Source organism: Pinus tabuliformis, chromosome J (genome assembly GCF_031772625.1).
Source record: "Pinus tabuliformis cultivar Carrire ecotype Pingquan chromosome J, CPIR1, whole genome shotgun sequence".
Taxonomy (NCBI): domain Eukaryota; kingdom Viridiplantae; phylum Streptophyta; class Pinopsida; order Pinales; family Pinaceae; genus Pinus; species Pinus tabuliformis.
In genome coordinates, this window is record NC_142295.1 from 323,290,200 (window position 1) to 323,303,458 (window position 13,259).

Sequence of the window (13,259 nt, forward strand, 5' to 3'; positions counted from 1 at the left end):
ATATATATATATATATATATCGGGTCTGAAGATGCTAGAGAATATTCGGAATATATTTGATGGCTTACCAATATGAAATTTGACGTTGTACCGTGGCCTTCGATAAATTTGAGACTCACTTTTTTTAAATAAATATTAGTTAATTTTTATTCATATATATTTATTGTGATATATAATAAATGGTTTTTTTTTGTTAAAAAAAAATCATTAAGAGTATAGTAGAATACATAGTAATGGAGTTGTTTTAATGTGATTTTTTGAATTTTTCGGTGAAAAATTTGTAATTGTTTAATCATATAGTTTGTTTGCGTTGGAAATTATAGAAATTTTGGTCATTAATATTTTGGGTGCTTTAGGGGTTTTTGATGGTGCTGAATTTATTTCTACCATCAAAAACATGATTCAAACACTGTTACTACTCCAAGATTTTTTGAAATTTTTTTGACTAAATTCTGGCTTTTTTGGCCATCCAAGCAATTCTCCCGTAAATGACTCTGAAAAATTTGAGATGAAATCTTAATTTGTGTTATTTAAATTGATTTTTTATTATATATAATTTAGCACCTCTAAAACCTACTGTGTTATCATCCAACTTATTATTTCATTAAATTCCCACCAAAATTTAAAGAAATTAAACCAAAAACTTCCCACCAAAAAAAATAATAATAAAAAATTAATAAAATCATAGTAAAAACAGCTCGCATAATGTTAGTCGCGGAGATCGAACCCCATCGCGCGACGCTGATGCAAGATTCTGCCTTCCTCGTCGGATCCACTCCCCTGCGACCACGATTGGTTTGCTTTCCCTTTTGTCGTCTGAGAGATTTTCCCGACCTACAGGAAGCTTAGATTGTTACTGTAAGATGCGATGAGTGAACAATGAACGATGGGAATATCGCAAATAGATATAAGATAACCAAGGAACCCATCAGATCAGAGGCCGAGGTCGACCATGGGCTCTCTGTGTATATAGCTTTGAAGTCCATATGAATATATTCATTGAGTATATCACCTCTCTGTGTTGAATGCGATGGCCGTGAAGCGGGCGAGCTATGGATGCATATCGGACGAGCCCTGGGGTGCGTTATGGGCCAGCTGGAGGATCCGATAGATCGCGGCTCGGTCTCTCTGGTCTGCAAGAAGTGGTACGACGTGGATGCCTTCACAAGGAAGCATGTGACCGTGGCCTACTGCTACTCGATACACGCCAGCGACCTCACCCGCAGGAAACCCAGGGCCGCCATGTATAATCTGCTCCCTGACGATTGGGGGGGGGGTTGGGGTTATGCCCGGCGCTGGATAGACCAAATCTCCTTCCCCTGCCTTCACCTGTCTCTGTCTCTGTCTCAAGGCCCTCCATCTGCCCAAAATGATTGTTACCGATGATGATCTGGCCACTCTCGTCCGGGATCCAAGGTCACATGTTGCAGTAGCTCAAACTCGAGAAGTGCTCTGGGTTATCTACGAGGGGGCTTGAGGAAGTGGCTCACAATTGCAGGTATGTGGGTGCTGAGTTTTTGTGTTTCAAAGCTCAGGCTTGAATGCAATTCTGTGTCAGGAATTTTCAATTATTGCAGTTGACCTGCTCAGTATTGTTGCCTATAAGTGATCTGAACACTTTCCCTTGGTGGGGTGAACAGCAGAAGGCCGTTCGTTGGGCTCTACTGGCCAAATGTTTAGTTGGTTAAGCTAGAGAATATATATGTCTGAAGCCCAATAAGTTTGTGCTGGAAGAGTTGCCTGCAATGCTAAGCTAAGCTATTCATTGGCTACAAGGGTTTGGGTGAAGAGGAGTACATATATCTGAAGCCCAATAAGTTTGTGCTGCAACAGTTGACCTGCTACCAGTTATAAGCCTTTCAGCAACTTTTTATAATTGTATGCATCTAAATTGGGTATTTAGATTTAGAAAACTCAGCTATTAGCTGATTATATGGGGTTGGCTGAAGAGGATTATAAATCTCTGAAGCTTAGTAAGTTTATGCTGCAACCGTTGACCTGCAAAGATTTTAAGCTAAGCTATTCGTTCGTTAGATCGGTCTAGTGAAAGATGAGTATATATATCTGAAGCCCAATATGTTTGTGTTCCAACAGTTGACTTGTTACTAGCCATAAGCTATTTAGTAGCTTTGCTTTAATCGCATCTTAATTGAGTGTTCAGATCTAGAGAACAAAGCTATTCGTCGTTTACATGGGTTTGATTGAAGAGGAGTATATGTCTCTCAAGCCCAATAAGTTTGGGCTGTAATAGTTTACTTGCAATAAGGTTGTGCTGCAACAGTTGATCTGCAAAGCTAAGCTAAGCTATTCGTTGGTTACATGGCTTTGCCCGAAGAGAACTACATGTCCTGAAACCCAATAAGTTTGTTCTGCAACAGTTGACCTGTTGCTATCTATAAGTTATTTAGTCGCTCGGTTTAAATGTAGGCAACTAAATTGTGTAGTTAGATTTAGAAAACTAAGCTATTTGTTGATTACACCGCTCAAGAGACGTCAATAGAAGTAGAAGGTGCAAAGAGATTCTGATAGGATTGTTAAATTGTAGTAATTTCAATAATATGTACATTTGATCCAACATTTCCAATTTCAGCATCTCAATATTATTTGCCTTTCAAGAAAGAATATAATTAAATTGCTCAAACTACCACAATTACCTGAAAACTGCAATCTCAGCCTATTAATTGATTTTGTTTACGGTGAAATTTTACTAATCAATATGAAAATAGCACAATCAAATTGAGAATATAGGGTAGCTTCTTCAAATAAATAAAATGCTTAACTCATTTACCCAATTAGATGAATGGAAAACTATAATAATGGATAAATAAAAAGCTAATCTAGCTCAATGAAATTGTTAGCTGTTTCATTTTAAAATATATTTTTAGTTATTTATTCATTAATTTTAATTTATATAATTTAAAAAATAAAAAATTATTAAATTTAATTAATTGTGAAATTATTTTAATTTATGAATTTATTTTAAGAACAAATTAATTAATTTATATTCATTTTAATCTCACATTCATTAAATTTATAAAAAATATATTTCAACTTCAATATTATAATATTAATAAAAAAACGTACTAATTATTATTATATATTAATAATAAAATAACACACTAATTATTATATATAATTATTTTTATATACATAATAGGCAATAATTAACAAAGATCTATCTTCATTTGGAATCTGTTAAATATCTATTCACTTCCATTAAAATCTGTCATATATTTGTTAAAGGTAAGCATCTATAAGTACAAAAAGATAATGAGTAAAATCAACTTTAACCTTAGTTTTATTTCCCCGAAACCTGGACCAACCCCAAGGTTATTATAAACATACAACTCAATCAACGAATTTTCTATCATATATTTGTTAAAGGTAAGCATCTATAAGTACAAAAAGATAATGAGTAAAATCAACTTTAACCTTAGTTTTATTTCCTCGAAACCTGGACCAACCCCAAGGTTATTATAAACATCCAACTCAATCAACGAATTTTCTATGACCACCACGATGGTAAAACCTCGTTACAAATAAAATGGCTTCGTGATTACAGCAAAATTTCAAGATACAAGTGGATTTCGTGATTACAGCAAAATTTCAAGATACAAGTGGATTCAAGAGTGAAGAACATGTTAGAGCAGAGTATTGCTTAAGACAACTCCAACCTAAGAGGGAACTTAAGATAATTAGGGATTTAGAAACAAAGCCAACAGATCGTGGTCTGTACAGATTGCACTGAATAATGTTGTCAATTGTGCTAGCTGTATCACCAATGTTGAATGCTCCGGCCTGAATTCCACCTACAGTAGTAGGCCCAATTATAAGCTGCAGTACAGTTTTAAGCATTTAGCACTAACTAGGAAAACGGTATCAGGACTATATTTAGTCATTTGTGGAGAGTATAAAGCTTGTCTATGGTGGTTTAACACTGCATTTTACATTTTCAAACATGTACTCTGAATCTTTTTGTATGATTATTGCCTTATCTGGGGATCTGATCCTATTTATGGTTCCTTATTTGGAATGAATGCATGCAAGGTGATTTTATCATTAAATAAAATTACGATTTTTTTGAAGGCAAAAAAACAAGGAAAAGGGTAAGTCTGACTCTGTTCTATAGCAACCTTCATAAAGTCCATAACACTGAAAGGGGACCTTTAATAAAAAACTAAAGTGACAACCATCCCTTAATTTCCCTTGTCCCATCTCACACGGCCGATGTTTGAGATTTTCTTGGCGAACAAGATAATGAAAAACCATCCGGGAAAAAATGTTAATGAAAATTGTTTTTACCTTATTATTAGCACGGGCATAAGCAATCAAAAGTTTAGTATCTCCTTCCGGGACACCTGCTATTGTAGCTGCTACTCTGATTGTTGGCTGCTTGAGAGCAGACAGGGGAAGCAAATGCACTGCGCAGACAGCATGCACTCTCTTTACAGATTAGCGAGCAGCAGATATGGGAGAGGATTCAAATGAAGACTGTTGAGAATATAGTTAGCAGAAACTATAATGGTAAGGTCTGGAAGAACAGGAGATAGCTACGGGAAGAGATAATATTCCTTTCTCATATCTTCCATATCTCAAGATGAAGATGGTATAAGAATAAAATCAAACCCACAGCAAAAATTTATTAAAGGTGCCTTCTAATGAAGACATCGGATGGGCTTTGTATGCAGCCTCAATACCGCAAAATATGCACAAAAGTGTTATAAAAAACATTCAAGATTTTAAGTTCAAATGATTTGAAACAAAACACCCATAGAATACTTGCCACAGAATAAGGAAAGAGACTCATGCTGAATGAACAGGTATGGCAATTTCTTCCTTCCCAAAGAACAGTTTCTGAAATTCTTCGGAACCAGAATTGATGATTCCAGCAACAGACGTTGCCCCTCTACCTGAAATGTAAACAAAAGTGATCTCAGCTATCCTCCACCATACTATAACTAAATTAAGATGAAATTGAATCAAATGTTTTGTGCAAGCTTCCCCAAGTAAGGAGAACATTTAGGAAGCCATTGTAGAAGCAAAAGGAAACTAACTGCAGAGAAAGTCAAAGTCTAGCATGCGTTGAATAGGAAGTTGTTTGTAATTGTAAAATAATGCTTGAGTTGAGCGAGAGAAAAATTGACATGTCACCATCTTTTGCAAGGGAACTGCTGACAGTTACTCTGCACACAATTTGCATTTGTTAATCCCTTGGTATCCAGAATGATAGCCTTTTACAATCACCCAGATCCATGCCAGAATTTTTGGCCTTGTCGAAAGTCCAAGACAAAATCATGACTCTTGTGCAACTATACTGGAGTGACAAGTCTAGTTGCTGAAGATCGTTAAATTGCTTATAGCTGCATTTAGAACCGATAGGAGCATATCTTCTTGCTCCGTCCCCTCAAAACTACCCAGTCCTTCAAAGTCCAGCACGACATAGATGCGTTTCTCTGCTGCTCTCGCAGTCATCCACACTCCACCAGTACACCTTCCACCTGCCACATCCAAAAGAGACCCTGAGAAGTGATTTAACTGTTAGAAATCTGCAGTTTCTAAATCTTAATGTGACCCGATTAATTAAGTCATAAATAAATCATTCTAAAATTAAAGCATTAAAGCGTTAAAAGCATTAAAGCATGCATTAAAGCATTAAAGCGTTGAATTGGTATATGATGGACGTACCAGAGTAAGAGTTAAATGATATATATAAAGGATTGAGTCCTCTCTCTCCCACACAAGAGTTGTATTCTTCTCCATCAAGAAACGCATAAAGGAAGTGAGGGCAAGAGGAGAGAAACCGAATTCACAAGACAGAAGATGGCAGCCATTACTTCTTCCGCTGTTAATCAAGGTATGTCATCTTAAACAAAGATCATATTAAGTTTGTCAGTGAAATATTTGGTATTGATAATCTTTGGGCTGTAAGTTAAGATTTTTACATTTGGTATCGGAGCCAAATCAATAACTGAATATTTCCCATGAATATTTCCTAGCGTTTTATATGCCCTGCGATCATCCATTAAGTTTTGGGAAATCCTGGAGGTTTAACATTCCCAAATATCATTTATGAAAATGGCAATGACGAGTCCATCCTCCCTTGTAAAGATCGATTTCCTTGCTGGTGGGTACTGTGACAACATGAAACCGTTGATCTGAAGAATAGCCTCAAACTAAAGGTTCGAATCCCCACACTGGCTATTCGACATGAGAAGAAAAATAGTAGTCGGCCCTTTTGAATACGTCCTTCTGTAGCCACCGGCTTTTAATTCTGAAAAATATGCTCGGCCTCTGTACTAAGAATCAAATCCGACCCCTCCTGTTTTGACAGCTCCTGAGAATGATAGGTATGCTCACGAGAAACTCAGGCTACCACTGAATTTTCCAGCGCTGTCAAAAGTTCATCGCATTGCCAGCTTCGAATCATACATTCTGCGCCTGGGCATATAGTTTGGAGTGACGTCTTTCCTTATTGGATTAATTCTGTTTTGAATGCGTCATATTGTATGATATTTAAAAGTTAATATCAGTATTTGTATAACCCAAGACTGAATTCTTAGAACGTTTTTTTGGATTTTAGGGCAAGATTTATGCACTTTTGGCATTGCTTGAAATTTGGGCTTCTCTGGAGAATAACTATGAATCCCCTCAATATCGAAATGTATACTATAATCACATAAGGGTATTGACTGTATTGAATTTTATGCCCACCCAAACAATAATACTAAAGCTAAAGTAATGCGATATGGGGCCGATATGGTGAATAAATTCATCGTGACCATCGTTATTACTTGCCGTCCTGTCTCAACTGCCGTATTGTGATTTTTCCATCATTTTGTATTTGCTGTAATGGAATCTGCGAAACTCTAAGTTGTTCCATGGTGGTTGAGTGGTAAAAATCAAGGTTTTGGTTGCTGCTAGCTTGAGGCGTAAGATTTTGGCCCATAGTGGAATCAATAACAGCATATAAATATCTTGATATAATCCATTATATATTTTGTACAAGAACATGCTCTATAGAATAATGTGTTGGAAATTTATTTTTTCCACAGAGTAACTGCGTTGATAATAGAAGTTATTGACGTTTGATGTTTTGCCATATAATGATGGATCCATATAATGATGGATCTCTATAGTAATTGTTCTGTGACTGATTGTTTCGCATCAAGTATGTGTTATAAATCATTTATGCACATGAGATTTATGATTTTGTTAATCACCAAAGTGGTCAAAATCAGAATAATCATTTAGTGCATAAGTGACATAATGATTATTGATAGAAATTGCCAGTTATAAAAATACCAATTAAAACTGGCGTCACTAATGATAGAACCTGAGAACTTACCCAAAGGAAAGTCTTGTTCTATAACTAGTTGACATGATGAGGTTTAATAGATATTTTGATTAAATAAATATTGATCATCCAAAGATGTCAGTTCTATTTGATTGAATATATTTATTACCTGCTTATGTTTTGGTATTTAATTATGTTAAGTGTAAGATAGTATCTACCCAAAGGAGTGCTATATTATACTATTATGTCTACATCTGAATCGCGTTAGTTATGAGCTTATAGTTATTTCATTTTAATTTGCAGGAGTTACCATGAATACACATGCTTCATCTGTTACATTGTTCACTGGTGTTAATTTTCTGAATGGAAAGAACAAGTCAATTTCCATTTAGGTATTCAAGATCTTGACTTGGCACTCCTTGTGGATAAGCCTGCTGCTCTTACAAGAGATAGTACTGAGGCAGAAAAATCACACCATAAAGCATGGGAACGCAGTAACAGATTGAGCCTTATGTTTATTAAGATGACTGTTGCTAACAACATCAAGTCAACAATTCCACAAACAGAAAGTGCTAAGGAATATATGCAGTCTGTGGAAGAGCGTTTTCGTTCAGCTGATAAGTCACTCGCTGGTACTCTTATGGCAGAACTCACAACCATGAAGTTTGATGGGTCGCGAACTATGCAAGAGCACATTATAGAGATGACTAATATTGCAGCAAGGTTAAACTCCCTGGGACTTACAGTAGAGGATTCTTTTCTTGTCCAGTTCATCCTGAACTCGCTACCTTCTGAATATGGACCTTTTCAGATTAACTATAACACTATAAAGGATAAGTGGAATGTTAATGAATTGGCCAGTAGACTTGTTCAGGAAGAAGGACGTTTGAAAAATCAAGTGAATCACTCAGTAAGTTTTGTGAGTAATAAAGCTGGTAAAGAAAAGAAAGGAAAATCAAGTCATTTCAAGAAGAAAAAGGCACCTGCTAAGAATGGGCAGGATGAGGAAAAGAAGGAACTAAAGGATGTTCAATGTCATTTCTGTAAAAAGAAAGGACATTATCAAAGTGACTGTCCGAAAAGGAAAGCTTGGTTCGAAAAGAGAGGTGATTATCTATCTTTCGTATGTTTTGAATCAAATTTAATTGAAGTTCCTATTAATACATGGTGGCTTGATACTGGTGCTACAACTCATGTTTCCATCAATGTGCAGGGATTTCTTACGATCCGAACCATAAATCCAAATGAAGATAGTTTTCTCTTTATGGGAAACGGAATGAAATCTTCAATTGAAGGCATTGGGACTTATTGTCTAATTCTAGAAAGTGGATATGTATTAAACTTATACAGTACCCTTTATGTACCTTCATTATCTAGAAACCTTATTTCCGCAAGTAAATTGGATATTTCTGGTTTTAGATGTATGATTGGATCTGGTTGTTTTGATTTATATAAGAATACTGATAATGTTGGTTCTGGTATTCTAATTGATGGTTTATATAAATTGAAACTGAATGACACTTATGCGAATTCCTTGTTGAATGTAGTAAATAATGTTGGATGTAAACGTAGCATGTTGAATGAAAATTCTGCTTTCTTGTGGCACAAACGACTAGGTCATATATCCAAAGAAAGAATGATGAGATTAGTAAGTAATGAAATTTTGTCAAATTTGGACTTTAGTGATCTAGAATTATGTGTGGATTGTATTAAAGGTAAACAAACCAAACATAATAAGAAAGGAGCCACTAGAAGCAGCCAGCTTCTTGAACTAATACACACTGATATTTGCGGACCTATGGACACTCCAGCCTTTAATGGAGAAAAGTATTTCATCACTTTTATTGACGATTTTTCCCGTTATGGTTATGTCTATTTGCTTCATGAAAAAATCTCAATCTGTGAATGTCCTTGAGACGTTTGTAAAGGAAGTTGAGAGGCAATTAGAAACTGGTAATGCAAGATTCATTGAGAATGGTGAAGTCAGTGGGAGTACTAGAAGAGAAATAGTAGAAATAAAGGAAACAAGGGTAAATGTTACATTGCCTAGAATAGTTCCTCCATCTACTATTACTCCAAATGTTGTTCCAGCTGTTGTAGAACAGCATGATGATAATGAACAACATATAAATGAAGAAGTACTTCCTGAAGGAAAGACTTACATAATGTTGATATGCATGAACCACAACAAGTAGCATTAAGAAGACCTCAAAGAAATCGTAGTTCAGCTATTTCTAATGATTATGTGGTTTATATGCAAGAATCAGATTATGATATTGGAATTGTTGATTACAAGGAGTTTCTGAATGGAGATCTTGATGAGGATGTTTATATGGATCAACCTGAGGGTTTTTCTGTAGAAGGTAAAGAACAATTGGTGTGTAAACTTAAGAAGTCAATATATGGGCTTAAACAAGCATCCCGGCAATGGTATATTAAGTTCAATACCATTATTACATCTTTTGGTTTTAAGGAAAATACGGTTGATCACTGTATATACCAAAAGATTAGTGGGAGCAAGTTTATTTTTCTGGTCCTTTATGTTAATGACATCTTGCTTGCTGCAAATAATTTAAGTATATTGCATGAGACTAAGGAATTTCTCTCGACGAACTTTGAAATGAAAGATATGGGAGAGGCATCCTATGTGATTGGATATAGCGATTCAGATTTTGCTGGATGCATCGATACTAGAAAATCGACTTTTGGTTACCTGTTTATGTTTGCTCAAGGTGCCATATCATGGAAAAGTGCGAAACAGACTATCGTTGCTTCATCCACTATGAAGGCAGAATTTGTGGCATGTTATGAAGCCACAATTCATGCATTATGGTTGCGGAACTTTATTTCAGGACTTGCGGTTGTCGACACCATTAGCAAGCCGCTGAAAATTTATTGTGATGACTCTGCAGCAGTATTTTTCTCAAAGAACGACAAGTACTCTAAAGGTGCCAAACATATAGAACTGAAGTATCTTGTTGTGAAAGATGAGGTTCAGAAACAAAGAGTGTCAATCATGCACATCAGGACAGAACTTATGATTACAGACCCTTTGACGAAAGGGTTACAACCAAGACAATTTAAGGAACATGTTCAAAGAATGGGTCTTGGTTGTATTAATGATAATTGATGTGTGACATTCTGAGCTCTTTTATGTGTTTCTGATATACAATTATGTGTCTCTTGTTTTAATGTAGTAGTACGTATTTTATGTAACTTTAAACAAGAAAGAGTCTTATAAAGATATTATGTTTAATCATTATGATATAAGACATTATGTGGACCATTATGCTGTTTTATATAAATTATGAGTATGAATTGATGGATTGCTGGTATTGTAGTATATGGAAGGGAATGCATTGAATTAATAGTGCACAACCGCCATAACTCTCAGCAATTTATCATAGTATGATGTTCAACGCTTAATATTATGAATAGTCGGGTCAAGTGGGAGAATGTTAGAAATCTGCAGTTTCTAAATCTTAATGTGACCCGATTAATTAAGTCATAAATAAATCATTCTAAAATTAAAGCATTAAAGCGTTAAAAGCATTAAAGCATTAAAGCATTAAAGCGTTGAATTGGTATATGATGGACGTACCAGATTAAGAGTTAAATGATATATATAAAGGATTGGGTCCTCTCTCTCCCACACAAGAGTTGTATTCTTCTCCATCAAGAAACGCATAAAGGAAGTGAGGGCAAGAGGAGAGAAACCGAATTCTGAAGACAGAAGACAGAAGACAGAAGACAGAAGACAGAAGATGGCAGCCATTACTTCTTCCGCTGTTAATCAAGGTATGTCATCTTAAACAAAGATCATATTAAGTTTGTCAGTGAAATATTTGGTATTGATAATCTTTGGGCTGTAACTTAAGATTTTTACATTAACAAGTAAGATTTTCCACTACTTTGTTTTCCCATGGATGATATCACCATAATTTCACGCTCCCAGTTTCTAAGAACTGCGTCATAAATTCCAAAAGTAATCAAATTTGCCAGAGATAAACTGTCTTCATAACTCAGTTCCGTTGGTTTCTGAAGCCCGTCCTTGAGAGCAAGCAGCCCATTGTTTTCTGCTCAGGCTATTTGGATAGGGACAAGACAAGGAAGGGTGCGAATCCATGTTCCCATAGCCTTAGTTGTCAAGCCCGTAAGATCAACCGAGCCCCAGATATCCATGGTTCAAATCTTTTTACATCCATTTGAATCTCTATGTTTGAGAAATCTTTACCTTTTTCCTTCTTCAGTTGTTGACGAAGAGATCTCAAGACATTCTAAAATGCATGATCATTACAGTTTTGATCGTCGACTTTGGTGCTTAATAGTACATTGAAAAGAACATCCCTCTTATCTTCACTAAACAGGGAAGGACTGGTTGCAAATTTGTTAAAAATATGGTATATATACTCCAATGGTGGACAAGATCCACAATTTTTTCTTTCTTCAGGCACCTGAGCTATCTCGTTTTCTGTACTTTGTATTGCTTGCAATTGGACAATATCCTTTGCTGAAACAGTTTTCAATATATAGGAATAAATGTTACAAAGAGTTGACGCACTGAAGAAGGCAAGATGACTCTGTGTTCCAAAATTCACAATCTTCACTTGAGGTTCTCCCAAATATCTGATGCTTTTGTTTAGATGAATGTTCCTCAAATGACTCATGACATCGGCCAAGACATATATATCGACCGTGACAGAAGAGTCAATAACTTTTCCATCCACCTCCCTCATATCGCTGCTAGCTACGACAACTTCATCATTGTGATCCATCCATTGAATGACTAAAAGTGAGTCTCCAAATATTTGAATTTGTGTAACTTGTCTTTCTTGAGCCAACATGAGAACCAATTTGAGAGTCATTCGTTCACAAAAATGGTTTATTACAAGACTCATTCCAACTTTAAATGGTATTATATGACTAGGGAATACGAATATAATTCCTTGTGAAGCTCCATCAAAAGAGAACCTAAGGTTCTATGCCATAGAGTAAGGCTGAGGTCAAGTCTGTCTTATTTTCAAAGTTTAGAAAAAGGAAGAGAAAGGAGGGCCAAGGATGCGTGACCATTGACGCCAACGGAAAAGGAAATGAAACCAACTAATGAACTTGGTTGTATGGAAACCAACTCATGAACAAGTGAGTAGCTTAGTAAGCTCCCTGCAAAAACTGTCAAACTAGGGATGTAACAAAAGAGAATCTAATGAATTCCTTTGTTTATGTGATTTGTTAAAAAAGTGTGAGGAAGAGAAAGACATTTGAGGAAAAGCGTAGATGATGTTGAGACTTTGTGTGGCACATGGAAGATGATGAATGCTCACACCTTTGAAAACTTTGGCATTTGTAACCAACCAAAGTCATCAAGCATAATTGAGATGGAGAGCTTTGTATCTCTTTGTCTCCTTATTTGAACACCATCTTCTAAAAGCTTCCCCAATAGTGTCCCATTAACAAGTGTTATTGTCAAGCCCCAGGGCTCCAAGGCATGCCCTCATCCCAACTATGTGCCAAGGTGCGCTCTCTAAGGCCTTGATGAGACGACTTGTTTGGGGTGATGCCCCTGTCACAAGTAATGTGATGTTATGGAGGAGGGGTCGAAAAACCGAAGTTGTGCCAGTCAGGCAAGACGACTTGGGCAAGACGTGCCAAGAGCACCCGAGATGAGACAAGTTGAGAGCAACGACTGAGACGGGATGGGTGGACCGAAGGCATGGACAAATCGGCTGGAATGACATTTGGTTCCCAACGAAACTAAATTTGGTTCCCTACAGAAGAACCTGGTATAACAAAATTTGGTGTTGTGTGCAAGACAAGTGTTGGCTCGACCAAGCTAACTTGCACGAATGGGCAGAGACAAAGTCACACGAAAGAACGCGTGTGATATAAGTAGAGAGACAATGGAATGAGTTGAGATACTTAGAAAATTAATTGAACTTGACTAAAATGGAATGGAACAAGCCAAAAC

General features: G+C 36.2%; 1 long non-coding RNA gene across 1 annotated transcript; it reads left to right on the plus strand.

Moving 5' to 3' along the window:
• The first annotated feature begins 684 nt into the window (after positions 1-684).
• On the plus strand, positions 685-2,033 carry LOC149227057 (uncharacterized). The gene is made up of 2 exons (XR_016247091.1): positions 685-1,498; positions 1,641-2,033. It is a non-coding gene; the product is annotated as an uncharacterized LOC149227057 (long non-coding RNA).
• Positions 2,034-13,259: the final 11,226 nt, after the last annotated feature.